Raw genomic sequence first — 20,403 nt, 5'->3', positions numbered from 1 at the left:
TACTTTGGTTGTGTTGTTCTTCACGTTGTTTTCTCGCCATGAACCAAAGGTTGATTTTGGGGAATTATAAGTACTACCTCAAGTTTGGATGCTAACATTAAGTTTGCGGGTATAATATATATTTAAGGTACCAGTTGCATTGAAAGTATAGTTTTGTAACTTTAGGTTGAACAAAAGTCTGCTGGGTCCCAAATGAACCATCCAGTAATATGTGAATAACGTAATGATAACCCATCACAACCCCCATATCACAATACAATACACAATGGTAAAGGATATTGGTTGTAATTCCATGTTTTGAAATATCTTTCATAAGTATTCAAGCAATATTGTTGAACCATGTCAATGCAATATTGTATTCCAATACTATAGTAGTGCAATCATCACTGTTGTAAGGTGATCCTAAACTGATTGTTGATCCTAGTGTTGCGTTGAGCAATCAATCAATAGTATGGGAAAAGCTTTGTGTATTAAGATATTCACCCGCATTCCTTCTCTAGCATTGGTCATGGGCTGTTACACACTCTTTGATGTGCGATATATCAGGGATTATGTAACACCTGAACGAGGACTAACCTAATCTCTCTGATTTATTAGAGAGCAGACTTTGGTGTGGAACTAAGATGTACTCAAAGGACACTCGGGCTGCCAAGTAAATCTGTTGCATTGACAAATATTTTTATTTTCATGTCCTTAGGTCAAACCGCCGCAAGCGCTATGTTTATAAAATCTTAATCATTCTCATAAACCAAGGTATTCACGTAACCCGACTGCTACTAATTAATAGAACTATAATTCACAGAGGACCGAGCCCTTATAAATTGAATTCAGGGTTTTTTATTCTTGCACGGAGCAAAATCAATCTGAGTGTGTGCATTCAGGAGAGATGTTCATTATAAGGCAAGGTCTCTCAAGTAAGCCAAGGTACGGAAATCGATATGAACATGCATGATTGCTGAGAACAAGAAAGCTTTCAGTCATTTGAAGACAAGAAACGGTACCAGTACAGAAATCACCAGCCACATTTTCCAATTTTATTTTGTTAATCACTTTATTACAAAAGCCATTCTGTTATCCTTTTATTGGAACCTAACCTGGGCTTGTATTATCGGGTTCACCATAGCAGTCCGTGGACATAAGGCTATGAAATCGGATCTTTGTATGTCCTTCAGTGATAACATTATGAGTGTAATGTTCACAAGCGAAGGAACAAAGAAAAACTTCTCTACAATCAATACTAGGGGTGTAACGGTACACGTATTTGAACCGAACCGTCACGGTACAGGCACTTCGGTGCGGTTACAGAGGTGTACCGCGGTCCGTAAATGTGGCGTACATAGCGTTAATATGGCGAATGTAAAGGCTTGTTTTGCGGTGCGGAACTTAAAACTTGAAGTCGGAGTTCCCCCCGGACCGTTTAGCCTTATTAGGCTCGGCTCGCACGTGCGCGAACTCCGCGTAGTAGCAGTAGCAGAGCGCGATCGCGACTGTGTGTGGATTGATGTCTACTAGCGAACTGAGAGCGAACTGCATGGCGAGCGACAACAGAAAACCGGAGCTTGAAGATGCCCCCCTGTCATTTAAATCCCAAGTGTGGGAGAACTTTGGATTCCAGGTTAATTATCACAATGGGGAAAGACGAGTGGACAAGTCGAAAGCTGTGTGCAGACATTGTTCAACAGCGATCGTCTATGCAAATAGAAACACATCGAACTTGCACAAATTTTCGCCCCCGGTACAATTTTAACGTGACGGCACCATCCAGGTGTTACTGTCACCGCTGCAAAATGAAAAAAAGTTGTTCAAATCGTTCAAACCCAGCTCCCTACACTATTTAATCAACCCCTACACCTGTCTGGGAATTCAGAACGGGCAAATGCCATCACCAGGTCTATTGGTGTTTTCATTGCCTCTGACCTACGAGAGGCAATGAAAACACCAATAGATTATAAAATACATAAGATGTAATTTAAGTTAAGGCTGCAGTTGCACTTTTATTTAATGATTGATTATATTTATGAGAACTTCAGAGCTTTAGAGAGCTGCAGGAATATGTTACAAACTCTTTGTTTACATACCAGCTTAAAGAGCCTAGACTGAGCATTAAAACTGGATTTTTCATTAATTTTATGTTAGGGTTATTGGAGAATTGCATCATTTTATTTGTATGTTTCATACTGACAGCTAAAACTGTTGTTTAATTCGTTACTAATTAAACTTATGTTCGTTCTGTCAAGCAATCAGTTTTTTCACCATAACTATGAACCGAACCGTCCTGTACCGTACCGTGACTTCAAAACCGAGGTACGTACCGAACCGTGACTGTTGTGTACCGTTACACCCCTAATCAATACACAGATCAATATCCTTTCATAATTCCTGGAGGACCACATCTGACCTAAAAGCATCCAGACATCGACGCGAAACCTGACAAGAACCAACTTGTCCTCCAACCATGTGTTGAGTCCCTAAGGTTTGGGTTGTGTTCGGTAAGGTAACTCTTTGAAGACATTCATTGCACACTCAACCGGTGGCGTCACAAATTGGCATCCCCCCGCCGCACACAACCTTGCAGAAACCCTTAAGGGAAAAGGAAGAAAACCTTGAGATTCAACACATGGAGATCACACATCACACACCTCGGGGTAAGATAATATAAGACTTTATTTATCCTGGAAGGTCATTTTAGTCCCCAGTGCAAAACAGGTGAGCACACATGATGATGGATGAAGTCTTCAAGGCATCCTCAGTTAGTGTACGCTGTCGCTTCAGATTAACACACGTTGAAAGGTTCTGTGTTACAGGAATTGTGGCCACATGTACTTAATATGTAATATGCAATAACGAAACTGAACATCATGTGTTGTTTGGGTTACAGGTCAAATTTGGGTATTGGATCAAATGTGACCTGCATACTAGGTAAGGTTAAGGCTGTTAAATAATGTTATTCCATATTAAGTATGTGCTTTTAAAGGTTGATACATTACTGAGTGATTACATGTGTTACAAATGACATTTTAACAACAACCTGGGTCATAATCGTTATATTAGGATTGATAGTAGTAGCAGTTAAGATAGATGACTGAATGCATACATCTTCTCCCAAAAAATAATTCATTCTTGGCTTTGACAGTAACTTTATTTGCACCTTTGTTTCTTTTTTTCTTTTTTTTAAAGACAGTTGTTATGTTTACAAAACATCAAGCAGTTTCACTGCATAGGTTTTTTAATGTCACGGTTGCATATTTACAGGACAAAAGGATTTAGAACAAGAAACAATATTTTGGAACAACAATTAATTGATGCTGTCAAAACTTTGATGGCTTTGTCATGGACACCGTTTGGCTAGCGCAAAGTATCCGCAGTGTGGCTAGACAAGGCAATATGCTGCACTGATGCTACTTTCCGAATCGACACATAGACACACAAACACACACACACACACACACACACACCACACACAAACACAGCCAAAACATATGATACAAATTAATAATAGGGCTATGTATCTATTTTTGATGAATTGAGGTTTACTAATTCTAGTACCGTAAGTACTTGAGCATTAAAAGGAATATTTTGGTCCTTTGAAGAAGAGGCTTTGATAATTTATTTAATGTTCTTAATTTTCCCATCTCAAATTCAACACTTACTAATTTAGATTTTTTTTTAGGATGATTAAGTCATTCCTTCTAATAATGGCTTGCTCATTACGGCAAAGTAATTTGCCGCTGTCCCTAGAAGACACAAAGGGTTTTTAAAGCAAATGTCTGATATAAAAAGCCCTGCTTTTAAATCTGATCGTTCACCTCAATGAACATTAATACGTCTGTATCGTAAAATAATGCTCAGACTGTCTATAATAATGGTGTTTAACCTTTCCTTCCCCTGTGGTAGAGCAGCTCTAACACCGATCTCCACTTTCCTGCTTCCCTCCGTTTCTGCTTTGACTTTATCTGTTGTCACTCTCATCTTGTGAAATCATAATCACAACCACTTACCACTGAAAACACAAAGGTTTCTCTTTGTCTTCCAGTGGCAAATTGCGGTCCACTTATTCTGCATTTCCTAGTAAATTGTTTTGTCTTATTGAGCAGCAACCTGTGGCATTTTCATTTTTTTGGTTGAAACAGATTTTGTTTTTCAAATAGTCAGAATATGAAATGGGTCTATTTTGTATTCTTGCAGTAGATATTTGCAGAACAGGGTGAACTTTGTGCTTGGACCGAGCAAAGGTCATTCGACTACTACGGTTCAGGCTGCTGAAGCATGTCTGTATAGAATGGGCATGCTGATTTCCATTTAAGACGACCAAAGCCTGAATAAGCTCAACTCCATTTGTAGGTTTGTCACGATTAGGGTTAGTTTTGTGTGCTCAGTGTTAGGGTCAGTACTGACATCACACAGAGGGGGCGGTGTTGAGGTGCTCATTAGCGGTAAATGGCAACAGCTCTGTGGCCTGGTGAGTCTCAGGAAGTGAGACTCTGAGTGGGGAGTCTCTGGAGGTGGCTCTCTGCAGGTGAGACTTGGGAGTTTGAAGGAATAAAACACGAAGGACACATGTTTCTGTAAAGACACCTCAATGAGGGAACTTTTGGTTGTATACACAAGGGGAAACTGAACGACGGGATTCAAAGCGCGGGCTGGTCACCTGGAGACGAGGTGCCGGTGCGGCATGTCACGGATATGGCAAGCCTTGCCATACACGGAGAGAGTGCTGTTCGCCTACGAGGCTGTGGACCTGCTTTGATTTCCTCCTAACCCCCTAGATAGGTAAGATTGCACTCACCTTGGAAAAGTTTAGGAACACACCTCAAGTTCAACGCTCCACTTAGGGACTGAAATTTGGTTACAGGTTGTCTACCCAGATAAATAACGAGTGCGGTAGGTCTGGCGCGTCACAGGTTCACGAAATTCTCATAGTTAAATGTTCTTTGTTCAGCAAGTACTTGACTTTCTTTTAGATATGTTCTTTGTTGTGATATTGACCAAGAAAAGCCTACTGCTGTTTTCAGTGAAAACTCAGTTTAAGCCACATTATAAAGAGGCACATCAATTACCCTTTTAAATTATTTTTTTATTTTTCTGTAATCTTTCATGTTAATCCACCAGTTGAGTTTGAATCCTTGTTTAATAACTAAGAGTAGCGAATCACATTCAAATGAAGAGAAAACCCTTTAAACTGTATATTTTACTTCATGGTCAAAATGTGCACTTGGGGTGCACTACATGTTTGCATCCTAGGCTCTATAACCTTTTCCATCTCCTTCTCCGCTCCCTATGCAGAAATGGTGCCCTATGCAACCACATATACAGTCTATGAGCAGCATCGGCCCTGGGCAGAAGTCTACAGCACCTGCACACCGTACCATGACAGCAGCCCTATAGTCTTTGGGACGCAAGAGACCTGTCCACGTTCTGAAGTCACCATGGCGACCTCTGAAGGTGCCTCTCTCTCTCTCTCTCTCTCTCTCCCAGTCTCCCCTGCTCTCAGCAGGGCCGGCAACTTAACATCCTTCAAATATTTGTAGAGCTAGGTGAGGGAAAGGATCCTTAAGGGAGAGGAACGTTTGTCTCCTCCGGGTGAGCTCCAGCCAAAGGAGGGGTGGAAATTGAGGAAGAAGGAAGTCTAAGAGCCACCCTCCTGGAAAGTATGCGTGAAGGCCCTCTGGAGAGCCTAATGTGCTCTCCACTACCTTGACGGAATCTGTGTGTCTGTGTGTGGGATGAAATATAAGTCAATACTGTATTAGGGGCTTGCGGGGGGTCTTCGGGGAGAGCTAAGAGGAGTGGGGCGGTAATACCGATGCAGTAAATAGACTGCCTGACGATCGTAAAACGCAGTGCCACAAATTGGGAAAAATCCACTTATGGATATACCCCTCTGCCCATATATCTCGCTGTCTGCGCAAACATTTTACACTAACTATCCTTGAAGGATTGGAATTGCGATTGGTTGAAAATGTGTCAGCAATGATTAACGATATAATTAGTTTATGGTTGAAGAAAAAATTCCAAATGACAGCAGACAACGGACTGTCCTGAGGGGAATTATAACCTCGTCGTGGGCCAGCGGGATTACGTTCCTGGGCAGGCGAACCCCTGGAAATGTACAGAAAACACTGGAAGTGGGTCAGAGTTGAGCTCATCTCTCCTTGGCATTGTTGTCATCGACGGTCGGGACCTGAGGCGGGCGAGTCCAGCCCAGACCTTTTTAATCTGTCCGTTAGCCAAATCCACCGTTAATCCAGGGAACGCTTTACTGATTCAAAAGTGGACTAAAGGGACCCAAATATGGGTTTTTGGAGAGGGATTGGTGGGTAGATGATTTTTTGATGTAGTGGCATGATTCACACTGAAATCCACGGTACAGCAAAACAATTGCATGCTGGTGGTTTTGGCGGCATTTCAATATCATTTGCAGTGTCATTTTTTGCCTAGATTGATCAAAGATAATTGTATGTTCTTAGCATAATGATTGTGGTGAACGTAGATTGGCAGTTGAAAAGCCTAAATGTATGGTTTCAGTGGTTGACTGGCAGCGTCCGGATCCCTTTATAAACCTCCTGCTTTTAGCTGCCGGTTCTGTACACATTAAGAGCTCTTCCTAGTCCCAATCACATCAAGATGACATTTTCTGCTTTTGTTCGTCTGTTTTGTTGAATGTTTAATACGTCATCCAAACGTATTTCTAAATCCCCTTTTAATTTACATTAAAGGCCACCCTCATGGCTGCTATCACAAAGAGATGAAGCTGTTAATTTTCCAAACGGTTCAATGGAGCAGGAACTGGGCAGCATGGAAAACACAATTATGCATCAAATGTGAATCATTCCTTTTTTTTGGAATATCCATGTGACCTGCTCCTGTGCAGGGTTTTATAAATTGGACCGCGGGTCTTCAGTCGTGCACCTTGGAGCAGGGAGGCCAGAGACAGTCTTGCTCTTGTAAGTGCACTCTTTTTTTTTTTTTTATATCCCTTCCTCTTTTTTTAAGGGGCTGCTGTAGGAGGGATAGGAAGCAGCCCAAGGCTATGCTTCAGATGTAGCCTTTAGAGGAGAGTGGAGAAGGCTTAAATGAGTGCCTCGACCTGTATGTCTTTCATGTTCAACCAGGACCCAATTTATGCCGCAAGTTAGCCCACCGGGTCTGGTAGATTACTGTCAAACTGTTTGATTTGTTGGTAGTAAGGTTGAGGGCTTTTGAGGTGAAATTTGGATGATAGACAATATTGATGAATATGCATTGCTATTCGATTGCGCACAAACAAGGAGTAATACAAAAAAGCTGTTGGCTCTAGAGGGATGGATTCAGGGCTGGCGCTGGGCGTTGTGGAGGAGTATGGTTTGTATGATACAATCACTATTGGGCCTTCATATGTATGCTCTGTTCAATATTCAATAAACTATGATTTATTGAACATTGAATTCGGCAAAACAAAACAACCGCAATGGACCAGAGAGTTGAGAAACTCAAAATAATTGACATTCCTTTTTCCTTTTTCCCCCCTTTTCTTGTCGGCTTGAATGTAAATGGCTTTTGGATCGGTGGTAGCATACATCTCCACTTCTGTCTGTCCAGAACCAAATTACCCCATTCTGCATATTCCATTTTCCTCTATCCATCGAGACATCCTGTGACTACCAACCAGTATGGTCTGGAACGGTAATAGGTCGCCCCCGTGTGGCATATTCAAACTGTGTCTCAAACTGCCTCAACTCCTGTTTCCTATCACTGAATTATGTGAGGTATTCTATAAATTAAATTTTGCAGTTTAAACTTCAATCATCCATGAAAATTGAGCTCTGAATTATTGTATCAGCCTTAAGATGGTTGATAATAAAATATAATTATGTTGGATTTTTTGTTCATGATAGCTAATATTCATCACGTCTAAACTCCATGTACACCCCCTAGAGAGTGCAACGAGGTAATAATTCCTGGAGAGAAATACAGATGATTAATTGGAGTTGAAGATTTCTAATTGGTGTTGCGTTATGTAAATATTGTCTTTCGGTGGTGGGTGTAATTAACCTTTTTGAACGACTGTGGGCATCCATTTTATTGACATAAAACACAATACAGGAGAATCTGGAAATTCAACCTAATGGATCTTGTTATCCGCGTCCTCTTGTCCAAGGTGAGTTAATCAAAGCCGACTTGATTTGCTTAGCTCCCCTCCTCCCCGCTCCCCCCCTCTCTCTTTCGCTCCTATTTCTCTGTCGCCCTCTTCCACTTAACTCTCTCTCTCTGTCTCTGTCTGTCTCTGTAACAGTGTCTCTCGCTCTCAGTCACACCGAGCCTGCTGGAGATGCATTTGTCCAGTTGATTAATGATGAGGAGCGTATCCTCCACTACGGCGCTGAAAGGAAAAGACGTTGTCATCGTCTGTTCTGCATGCACGTTGTGCTGCTGACACTAGCTCCTCATTTTGACATTCTAAAGGAACCATAACCCTTACTTTGAAGTGTCATTGTTGTGGTGCTGAGTGGTAATCGCTTGATGTGGTTTTCGATGTAAGCCAGAGGCTGCCTGGCACACTACAATGTGATTAAAACTGAGCGCTGACGATCTATCCAACCACTTTATACCGAACTATACTCCACTATACAGTGTGATACTGTGCTGCACTTTGCAATATTATACTCTGATACTATTATGTATATACTATAAATTATTTACCGCACTGTATTATACTCTACGGTATGATACTAAACTGTATTGTACTATCATATACTGTGATATATCTTGACCTATACTGTCACTGTCCAACCCTATACTATACTACCTATACTAAATTATACTGTACTATACTACACTGGACTATCCTTGAATGTACCCTGCACCAGATTATATTGCACAGTATTGTATTGTGTGTAGCATCAGACAGAGTGTGTGCGCTGAAGGACTTCCTGTGGCAGTGGACACAAGACGATGCTGGGTTAAGGGCACCAAGGGGAGACGTTGGAAGAGTGGTAGGGAAGGGGTTTGAAGGAGGAGAGAGAGAGAGGCCCGACGGTGACAGCGGGGGGCTCCCAGCAGTGGTTGTAGGTTTGATAGAGAAGAAGAGAGGGGGTGGTAGTAGGGAAGGGTGCAGATGTATGTGGGAAGATCATGTTATCAATGTGTAAGGATATATACAGTAGGAGGACGGGGACAGAAGTGTATGTTCTAGATTTTGTGTGTGGTCAAAAACGTCCTACTTCTATATATGCACTCTAAGTCAATGCAGTAGTCTGAAATAGATGTGTGGAGGTCATGGGAATGTGTATTGGGGAGGGGGGACGATATTAAACAGACTTTATAGCAAACAAGGAGAGATGGAGAGAATGAATGAAACGTAATTTACAGAGTTGTATATACTCCTGTTTGCTTCCTCCTTCAAATATGTTACCTTGCCCACAGCACCCTCTTCTGTCATGAAATAAAGGTAAATTGACAATAAATTAATGTTATACGAACACATGGTAAGAGTGGGAGCATAACTCTCACTGTGTTGTGCGGTGTATCTGAAATAATTTAAACCTGATCTACATAATCATGTGCTAATTAGAGTTTGGTTTGGAGGAACTTCTCCCAAGACAGGAAGTCATTGCCCTTTAGAAATGTATTAAGGTTAACGTACCTATCTACGTACTGTACAGCAGGCCTACTAAAGGGTACTCCTCTATGGTGTTTATATATTAATATACTGTACCATACTCGTATAATTCATTCTCTCTTCCTTTCGCCTATCTTATCCTTGACAGCTATTCAATATTTTTTTCTTTCCAAAAGGGAAGCAGAATTGTATTATTTATTTCTTGTCTTGGAACCTTTTTTTTTTTTTTGACAGTCCTAGTCTTTTGAGAACTTGGAGAGAATAAAGTTAATTTCGACACAGACATTTGGCATCTTCCTGAATAATGTGTTCAGTGAAGCCGTATATATTGGGGTTCTGGGTAGACTAGCCCCTAGCCGCTGGCCTGCTCATGCCTACCACATTCAACCACATTCTTTCAAACAATAGCTCTTACACATTTTTAATAATACCCATTTGTTCTCGGAGAGAAAAAAATGGTCCAGCACCAAGCCATGAGTCAGTGAGTGACGGTGGATGGAATCCATTATTTTACACCTCTTTTGTTTAGTAACCAATGAAACCAGTGAAACGTGCTCAGTCCAATTTCACTTGCCGGTGTGTTCAGGTGGCTGTGGCTACACCGTAAAATGAGTCATTTGTACACTCCTTTAACACAAAGCCATACTCCCAGCATGATAAACATGACAGAACAATGTCAAGGTAATCACACTGAAAGCCACAAATGTTGCTTGCTAATTGCTAGTCCTCCATATTGTGAACAATAAATGTCCACAAAGGTGAGGGGGCTCTGATATGGGTGGGCTTAAAAATATGATTCACCTAGCAGCCTTCTTGGCTCTAAACCCAGCAAAGATGTCAAGGTGATTTTAGGCCCATAATGCATTAATGTTGAAAGGGTGCAAAGGAAAGGGAGAGCGAAAGAGAAATCGCAACAGATGAGAGAGCGAGCCCTCCTAGGGGGTACTCTCTCTCATCTTTCGACCTGGGAGGAACAATTAGGTCAGGAAGACGTGGCTTTGAACTCCTCGCCTGCCCCACCTGCTGGGACGGAGCTGGGCTTCCCGAGGTTCTCTAGGGCCAGCCCCATCACCACGCTCAGGCCAGTACCCTGACCCTATCTATGAGAACAAAGTCCTTTTTTTCCTTCCTTTTGGGGATCTGTCCTCAAGGCATTTAGTAATTTATAATTTCTTTGTGTAGTTTTAGATGAATTATGCACTTTCGGCTTATCTTTGTCTGTGATAAATTAATCTGAAATCAAGGGAGCCGTGAGCACGTTCCCCCCCAGCTCACAAACGACTCGAGATCTTTATCAGCGACCATGATGAGGTTTTTTTTCTACCGAACCAATGACGATAATAAATCACCTACCAAGTGATTTCTCCCAACAAGTGGCATCACCTTTGACCTCACCTTACAAGTGACATCGCCAAAGAAGAATCATCACCTAACTAGTGACATCCCCTGACATGTGACAAAACCTGTACCTTCACCTAACGAGCGACATAACCTGTAACATCACCTAACAAGCGGCATCACTGTGGGAGTCACATCCCCTGTGACATCACCTAACAAGTCACATCACCTCGAGTCACATCCCATGTGACATCACCTAGCAAATGACATGCCGCCTTCAAAAAAAAAAAACGCCTTCTTCCCCTGGGCCATACGTACGCTAAACAAAAAATAACCCCTGTGCAATACAATAGACAACCACATAAACGATCACAACTACCTCTGGACATTCCTCATCTTGCTTACCTTCCTGGACCTGCTGCTATTTAGATATATGTGGGCAGAAGGCGTCTGGGAGGGTGTAGGACACTTAAGTTGAATGTGCCTTAAGTGGAAGGCAGGGGGAGGGGTTATTGTTGTTATTGTTATATATTCATTAATATTTCTTACTGTATTCTATCTATTTATTTATTTATTTTTAAAAAAGCACTGAACAAGATCTGCCCCTTAATTTCGTTGTGTAAATACATTGTATTTAACCCAAAGACAAATAAAGATTCTATTCTATTCTATTCTAAAACGATCTGAGTTTCCGGGAGATTCGGACCTTAAGCTCCAAGGAAAGTGCTTTGAACACTCTGTTGGGTATGAGATTTTGCTCGGAGTTTCGTGCAGATGTAATGGTGTGTTCCTGAATCCTCGGACGCCAGCCTTCCGAGTTGCACTTCCGGTCTCGGAGCATTCATAGCGTTCCTGTTCGTCTTTGTGATTGTTGCATGTATGTTCCCCGGGGCCTATGTTCCCCGGGTCCTATGTTCCCCGTTTTTCCCAAAAAGGGTCCTATGTTCCCCTGTAGCCATACATACCGGGGAGCATAGGACCCTTTTTGGGAAAAGCGGGGAACATAGGACCCTTTTCTGGGAAAAGGGTCCTATGTTCTCCGCAATCTATCAATCTTTAAAAATATTTAAACTTTGACGCGACATTCGCATGATGACAGCCAATCGGCGTTCAACAGCGTGGCCCCTGAGTGACATGTGTAACGTAACAGCCAATCAGCGTTCAACCGGCCAAGTCAGTGCAGTGCAGTCCGGGGTGAACTGCAGCATGGAGGAGAAAGTGATTGTTGCCGTTTGCGACTCCCGGAGCTCTTTATATAATAGTAGGCCTGTATAATATAATATCATTGTATAATAATATCACTGCCAAAAGCTCTGTGCGCCTCCGGATGGCCGTAGCACGGGGAGCTCTCGTAGGGATTGTGCTTCTCGGGGTTTGTTTACCGGCGTATGAATAGACTGCGTCATGTTCTCCGACGTCTCTCCCTCTTCCACAAAAGGTAAAGACATGCAATGGTAGTTATCTCGGCCGGAATTTGGCAGTAATGGGGGGAAAAGTAACAGACCGGGGAACATAGACCGGGGACCCTTTTTTAAAAAAAGGGTTCTATGTTCCCCGGTCACATACATATCGGGGAACATAGTACCCTTTTTGGGAAAAGCGGGGAACATAGGACCATTTTTTTTTTTTAAAAGGGTCCTATGTTCCCCAGTCTCATACAAAGAGGGTAACATAGGACCAGGGGATAGGACCCGGGGAACATAGACACGCTCCCGAAATTGTCTAGCCGTTGTTTATTGTTTGCTACATTAGCCTCTTTAGCAAACCAGCCCGAAAACAAACAAAACAACTTTACATTGTATTGTACGCACAGCAAGACCATGCAATGTATAAATTGGTGACCGGAATAAAGAAGCAATGTAATCAAGTGTGTAAGAGCATTTAAAATCGACATTAAAATGACCTATGTGGTACAAATACAAAATGGTCGATGGCAACCACCAGATTGTTGTTTTGACGAATCCTGCGTAGCCCGCTCCCCCTTCTGAAATCGAAAATAATCTCCAGATTCAAATGCATTGCTTTAATATTGAATTAATTAGTAGTAGTCCATGTAACTATTATCGTTATAACAAGAGCTGTATCTGACCATTGAAAATCCACTTACACCAATCCAATCAACGAAGAGGGTTGTAACACAGTGTACTTTTTCTATGGGGAATGTGGTTCAGGTATAACAATAATTAAATATTTAAAATATAAAAAAATAGTCTATACGTAGGCCTACAGCATATCATACATTCGACATATGCCTATACAGTTAGACTATTATGTATAAGGTTATAGGCCGATTTCGGTTAAAATGCAGCCTCTGCTGGCCAACAACTAGATCGTCTGGTGTTCTCGTTATACGCTTTGGAATTTGAGTTAAGCGCCCGTGGTCGATTCGTTTATTGAAACGGGGATCTGTGTGTGTGCGCCACGGAATATGAGTGTCATCAACTTGCATTGGAGCAAAATCCGTGGCCATATCACGGAAATTGGCGTGTTTCCGTGAGGATTCCACGGATTTTGAGTTAAGTGTCCGTGGTAATTTCACGGATTCCTGTGAGACCAGGTTGTCCTCTTACATGTGATATCGCCTCATGGTGAGTGACATCACCTCTGACACATCGCCTCACCTGTGACATCTAACAGAAAAATCAAACCAACTTACAGTGTTGCATGGTTCCTATTGAAGCTCTCACTGAGGGAACCAGATGTTTGCAGTGATTAAATCTCCGGGTCATTGTTTTCGACAGCAAGCAAACCCCAAATGTCACAGCCCGTATGGCTCTCACACCACAGTCTGAGGTCGGGAAGCTGCAGTACAGTGAGTTCTCATCATGTTTTCAAAATCTAAGTATGGACTATCAATAATGCAAACAATGGCCATCGCCACTATAGGCCTATTCAATCACAATCACAATGTGCGGTAGGTATGACTAATGACGTGTTCTATTGGAAATGATTTAAAATGCGTTGTGATAACTGATATGAACGAGTCTATTTAATGGATGATGGAATTAGCCGTGGCAGATGCTTCCAGGTATAGCGTCTACTTCTGCACGCTGACGTCAGCTAATTAAAAACATGCCTGAATGTTTGCTTTGCTTCCGTAGTGCTGTAACTTCTGCTGTCAGAACTCAGAAGGTCGTCTTTTGATTCACTTTTACCGCTTACTGCTGCCCGCATAGTGAACTGTTACAGGTCCTTCCGGAACCAGAAACTTTGTATGGATTAGAAACTACCCATAACCTCAGAGTTTGCGAAGGGATTCTGCCCATCGATTCATATGTGGTTATGCAGCATCCTCTGCGCGCTACCAAAAACAACAGGTTTTATCAAATTACATTTTTGTGTTTGGTGTTTGGAATTATGTTATGAATATGAACAGCTTTGTATCGAGACAAATGGGACCACATAGACATATTTTGCTTTTGATCATCTGAGAATAATATTAAATTCTAATATTAATATTAAAAAAGTTATGTTTTCTAAATGGTTAAACAAAATTCCAGTGAAATGCACCATAAACCCACTACAGTTTTGAACATGCCTAAAGGACCTGCCAAAGACGGTACCAATCATTCCTTGTGTTGTAGCAGCCTCTAGTGGCAAGATCTTAAAACAGCAGCCTTTACGTAATGCAAATTAAAGCGTTACTTTGACACACACACACACACACACACACACGTCACCATATATTTATTTGTGACAATAACATTGTTGACTTATACCTTGCAATGCACTATGTATCCATCGTTGTGTTCAGGACCTGGAGAATGGCCGCCAGAATGGTGAAACAGGATCCCCACGCAGCAGCCGCAGGACATGGGAGAAAAGGTGAGCAAGGGGCAGATGTGAACAGATTACGCGTGACAGCCGGGTCCCCGTGAAGCCCACGTGATCTGACGTGGTCCCCCGCGTATTATGCCTGTGGCAGGTTAGAGGCTACAGTAGCACAGAGCACTGTAGCTTCGGACGCTCTTCTGCACCGTTGCTAACACAATGTTCAACGAGCGAGAACAACACGTGTATTTATACACTCTTTGGTATGAACACGGCTTTATGCACATCATCCACCCGACTGCACCTCCCTGTATGTTCCCAAACGTCTACCTTCAGCGCTACCAACGTAGAACACTAGTAATGCTGTGTCAACCGTAAAGATGTAGCCATGGCCCCTCGTAGGATACATTTTAAGAAATTAAAATTCTATATCTGTAGGTGGGATGTCTTTCTATCGAAAAGAGAATACATGGGTACCCCGGTGGCTCACCGGGTAGAGTCGTACCATAGGCTCAGGTTTGATCGAAGCGACCCAGGTTTGAATCCTGCCCGTGGTCCTTTGCTGCCCGCACCCCCCCCCTGTCTCCCATACCTTCCTATCGCTCTCTATAATTAAGTACAAAAATGAAAAAAATAATCTTAGTAAAAGAAAAGATGATTCATAAACCAATAGACCAGAATATATCAATATTGGATAAATGACCAATCTCAAATGTAAAAGTGCAATAACCAATATGCTCTATGAATGAATCCAGAGGAGCCGGTAGATGGCAGAACAGACGTGTCCAGATAATCCATGGGGAGGGTTTCTTCTTGTGCTCCTCCCCAGAAGGAGCTTCGTCTGGGTGCTTTCCAACCCGTCTCCCCCTGGTCTGTTCTGTGCTAGTTCTGTCCCTCCTCTGTGTCCTTTACCAACCCCCGTCAAGCTGCACATGTGTGGAAATTGGCGGAAAATCTGTCAGACTTAATAAAGCACCTCTGTGCCTCTGTTGTGTCTGTTTTATGTTGCACCTGGTTTACCAAATGATGAATAGTGGGGTGTTTTTTTAACCCGGAATTATTTTTCCTCTTTTCATCCTCCATGCAAGGGACGGACACAGTAAGCCTTCGATGTTCCTCTGTCAAGTCAATGGTCCACAACTCTTCCCCACTTAGCCGAGAAGACCTCAGTAATGTATAAAGGACATTCTGGTAATTTTCTTTTAGCCAGCTACCTCAAAGTTACTCTTAAAACGCAGGCCTGTGAGAATCGAGAGGAAAATGTTATACACTTTGTGGTGTGTTAGGACGATTCAAGTTGAGTTTCTTTCCCACTCAAGTGGCGTCTCAACGGTACTTCTCGATCCAACCCAAATGTTTTAAAAGGAAGAAATTGACATATGCAGTCTTTAACGATCCCCAGTCCTTTCCAAAGCTCTCCAGGAGCAGGTCTTTAGTGGTTTCTGTTAAGTGCAGCTTCCCGTGTTAATTGAGGAAGGAATAGTGCACAGAAGTAGCCTTCTGCTCTTGCCCTGTCTATTTTGTTCTTGTGGGCGGTAACACGTTTCTGGATTAAAGTTTCACCCAGTGCCTTCTACATATTTATTCTCTGTCCACGTTTTGCCTCGGGCAATGATACAAGCATATCGCAAGAGCTCCTTCCTGTTCTGATAAAAAACACCAATAAGCCTCTCCAGGCTACACGGTTCTGGTAGGATTATGGAGCATGTATCAAGTGTGAAAGTTGTGTAAATACATAGCCCTAACACTGGGGACGGGTTATGTCTGGACTGTACAAACAATGGCGAGAATATCAACAGTGCATTCCCCCGGTTGGGGAAGCACTTGAGCTGAATTATTGACCGAGCACAGCATGTCGTGATTCTGATCTAAAGGCATTGTGTGAAATCATGTATGCCTACATTGTTATGTTTTAATGTAGAATCATGTCTGTAGTTTAAAGCATTATCATTTGAGGTTGTCTTCGGCTACCTGGCTTTGCTTTTCTAATTGGTTCTAACCGATGTTTCTGGATGAAGCTAAACATTCCCATTTTTGTTGTTAGTTTACCAGGATGTATCAGAAAGGGTTAAACTGAGGTGTTAGATGTTGTTGTGGTTAAGGGTCAGGGCAAAGCCAGAAGTATCAGAAACCCACATCGGTAGATTACCGATGATGCAGATGACTGCAGTGACACAAGGGCACTGTTCTCTAGAATTGTTCCCTCACTTAAGGTCTGTGAGATGCGTGTTTAAGGTACCTAAGCGTGGCTATAAAGCTTTTAATGGAATAGTACTTATTTCTATATTGCAGACTCCCTGTCGCCTCATGTTTCAGAAGGACTCATTGGGCCTCTACTACCGGGGTTTTAAATATTCCTGCGGTTCCATCAAAAAAAAAAGGAAAACTGCCGTGCACCTGAGGTTGTGAATGCAACATCCAACAAAGAGGTTACATCTATCACATTTTTTAAAGGAACGGGGAAAGTACCAATGGCATTAACTTGTAGGATCCTGCTATCACTGTCTTTCACACCTCTGCACTCTATTATTTTGTATTGTTTCATGATATGATTTATCTTTCATGCAGTGTTAAGGTTCAAGCTATATTAAATCCCAGAGGGCGATTGTTTTGAAGTCCAAGTGCATCACAGTCACAGACACTGTGAAAAATACAAGAGTTAGGAAGAGACTATTCAACAAATAATACTAGGGCTGGGTATTGTGGCCAATTTCCTAAATCGATTCGATTTCGATTCATAAGGTTCTGAATCAATTAATCACCATTTCATTCGATTCGATTCAATCTGCTCTTAAATAATGAAAATATCTCAAAAGCGCAATTTTGAAATTAGAAAGGTGTATGGCCCTAAACAATACAGGAGACAAGAACAGACCATCCTAGACACGATAATGGGTCTTGTTTGATTTTGAAATGTTCCTTCAAAGCCTTGCCCACCCGGGATTTTGTCCTTTACTGGTTTCACCTCTCCACTCATTTGGTTATTGTGGTCATTGTAAGCTTTTTTAAGCTGACGTTTTATCACTGGATGAATTACCTTATGCATCGCATTGTACAGTGTTGTGCTGGAATATACGGTTAAAGCACCTTGAGCTCAACATCATTGACAACATTTGTCTTTCTGAATTAAGCGAAGTCTTACTTTGTTTAAAAGAATAGATTTTCTTTAAACATGGATTTTCCGTGTGTTTTGATATCTCTCTATTTATTCATGTTAGCATGTTTAGACACTGACTTTTATTCAACATCTTTGCAGACTCATCTCAGTAGTTTAATACTTGTTTCTTAAGTGTGCTCAAACCTCTTTTTTTCTGCTAGCAGGGCTGATGGCAAAGCATGGTTATTTATTTATTTATTTGGGCTTCAAGATTAATCTCAAATGACTTCCCGAAACCACAATGGTTTCCACAAGAGTGTCATTAAACACTTGAATGGCGAGTTCATCCCATATCTGTCATCACCTATTATTATTTATATAACAACTTTTGCCCTTTTCAAAGTCTGACCTTATCTTTATTTGAGTTTCTGGCTTTCATCCTTCCAGAGCAAAAGTATTCAAAAAATCGAGGTGGTTATGTCATAAAAGATATGCTTCAGTAATTCTTAAAAAAAAGTCTTTAAGAACTGGCAAGTAGCAAAACCCTGAACTCCCCATATCTTCAATCCTTAAAAACAATGAATATTATAATAGGTATTTGTTGGATTTTTTGGTGAAGTAATTTAACTCATTTGAAATGGAGAATTTCCTCACCTTAGTGTCCAGAGAATATGATGCTCTATGAATATGCAACACCCAAAGGCCTCAGACCATCAAACAACGACAACCCGATAATTAGCATTTATTATCATTTTGGAACGTGATAAGTTGGATCTATTTTCTTATCCAACACATTTGTGCTTAAAGTGTCTGTGTTCTCCCATTTTTCAGTAATGTGGAGACAGTGCGAGGTAGAGAGACAAACACGCTGGTTGATTGCAACGAATAATCTGTCTTTGTAGACCTTTAATAGTTAACTGTTCATCACCCAGGCTGGCCAGGCCAAAACGCTATTTTTTTCATACCCTGTCTCGTGTTGGAATCCATGACCACACACGCTCCCACTATCAATTCTGGCCGGACTCTTGTTTGAGCCTTACACTCTGCTGCAGCTGTTGACATGCAACGCTAAGGGCGTCGGGAAGGCTGTGAACAGACTGCAGATGGAGGACAGACCCACAGGAGTCCAGCTACTACACTCAAACCGGCTGAACCTCAGCTGCTAGGTGTGTTTAGTTTGTTTGTTTTTGGTGGATCGATTGGACCTGTCTCCTGACCAAGACTCAACAGAGATTCAACTCCAAAATTCCAAGTGTTTTAGATTTGTATTATCCAACTCTTTAATTTATCTTTTTTATGTTGGTTTTAGAAATATTTATGTTAAATATCATTTTACTCGGGCAGAGATGGGCCCACTTCTAATACATCTAATACAGCCCTATGCAAGAGAATCCTGTTAGCCAACAGGAAGCCTAGGCACCCAACCTGATCAACACAGCGGCAACATATCTAAGAGGTGGTGTTAGCTGGTTGGTGACGGTGGACACATCGGCCCCTTCATGTGCATGAAGGTAGATCTACACAGGTAGAGCTGGGTTGGAGACCTGGTGCAGAGTACAGATGTGAGCGAAACTATTGATGTACCCTAACTGTTTGCTGTCAGCCGTGATGGGTTCAGCGTGCTGCCGATTGTCCATCAATGTGTGACTGGTGCAGGTGTCTCTGCTTTGATGCGCCTCTTATTTATCCCTCAACGGTATGAAAGGCATTATCGTCACTGTGATATCAACTGCCGCTGATGCCAGAGTACTGGCTGGGCTCCTGTGTTTCCTCACTGGGCTCATGGCTCCCTATCAGGGCTGTGTCTGAAGTAGGACATGGCACAGCTGTCATCAGTTGCATAAGCACTTGTCCAACCGAAACAGTACTTCTATTTAAATGGAAATGGGAGTAAACATTAAGCGAAAGATGGATAAGATACAGATTAGATAGAGGCAGTCCAATGGCTACCGGGTTTGCACTTCCACCCAGATGGTACACGGCTCAATCCCCAATATCAATAGCCTTACCTCACAAGTGCCCTTGAGCAAGATACATAACCTCTGTCTGATCATTTCATCTCCATCCGAATGCCCTTTCAGTCAATTTGAATAAAAGCTCAAGAAATGAAACCATTGTGTGAGTGCGTGTCCTTGTCTTGTGACCTTGTGCATCCAGACGGTCATGGCAACAATGGCCTTGCTGGAGAGACACACACATACGCACACACACTGAGGAGGAAGTAGGAGCTGGCTAGGAAGACTTTGCACAGAGGTCATTTGGAAACATATGCAGATTGAGTTACATTTATCTCTTTGTTTTAGAGGTTGCGACAGCCCAGGAACACAGATTTATGTGTTTATGTGTGTGTGACTGCGCGCCTGAGCACGTGCGAGTGTCCAACTTCCTGCCAAGTTTCTCTGCCAAGGTTTACTGGCAGTGGGAGCGGTTTTTCATTGGATCTTGAGCTCCGAGTTGCCTTATTTGAACGGCTGCATCTGTAATGTCCTTGTATCTTTGGCTTAACCTCGTCAACTACACATCTACCTGATAAAAATGCTTTTTATCATATCACTTTAAAAAAGGGGATAGTTTGTGACCCGATATGCATGTAGCCTTA

General features: G+C 42.1%; 1 long non-coding RNA gene across 1 annotated transcript; it reads left to right on the top strand.

The window, feature by feature from the left end:
* The first annotated feature begins 4,297 nt into the window (after positions 1-4,297).
* On the top strand, positions 4,298-19,915 carry LOC132461719 (uncharacterized). The gene is made up of 4 exons (XR_009526666.1): positions 4,298-4,770; positions 14,691-14,761; positions 15,796-15,898; positions 17,000-19,915. It is a non-coding gene; the product is annotated as an uncharacterized LOC132461719 (long non-coding RNA).
* Positions 19,916-20,403: the final 488 nt, after the last annotated feature.

The sequence above is a fragment of the Gadus macrocephalus genome, chromosome 7, assembly GCF_031168955.1.
Source record: "Gadus macrocephalus chromosome 7, ASM3116895v1".
NCBI classification, from domain to species: Eukaryota; Metazoa; Chordata; class Actinopteri; order Gadiformes; family Gadidae; genus Gadus; species Gadus macrocephalus.
The sequence above is the reverse complement of the archived record's forward strand: the minus strand, read 5'-3'. Positions and strand labels throughout refer to the sequence as shown.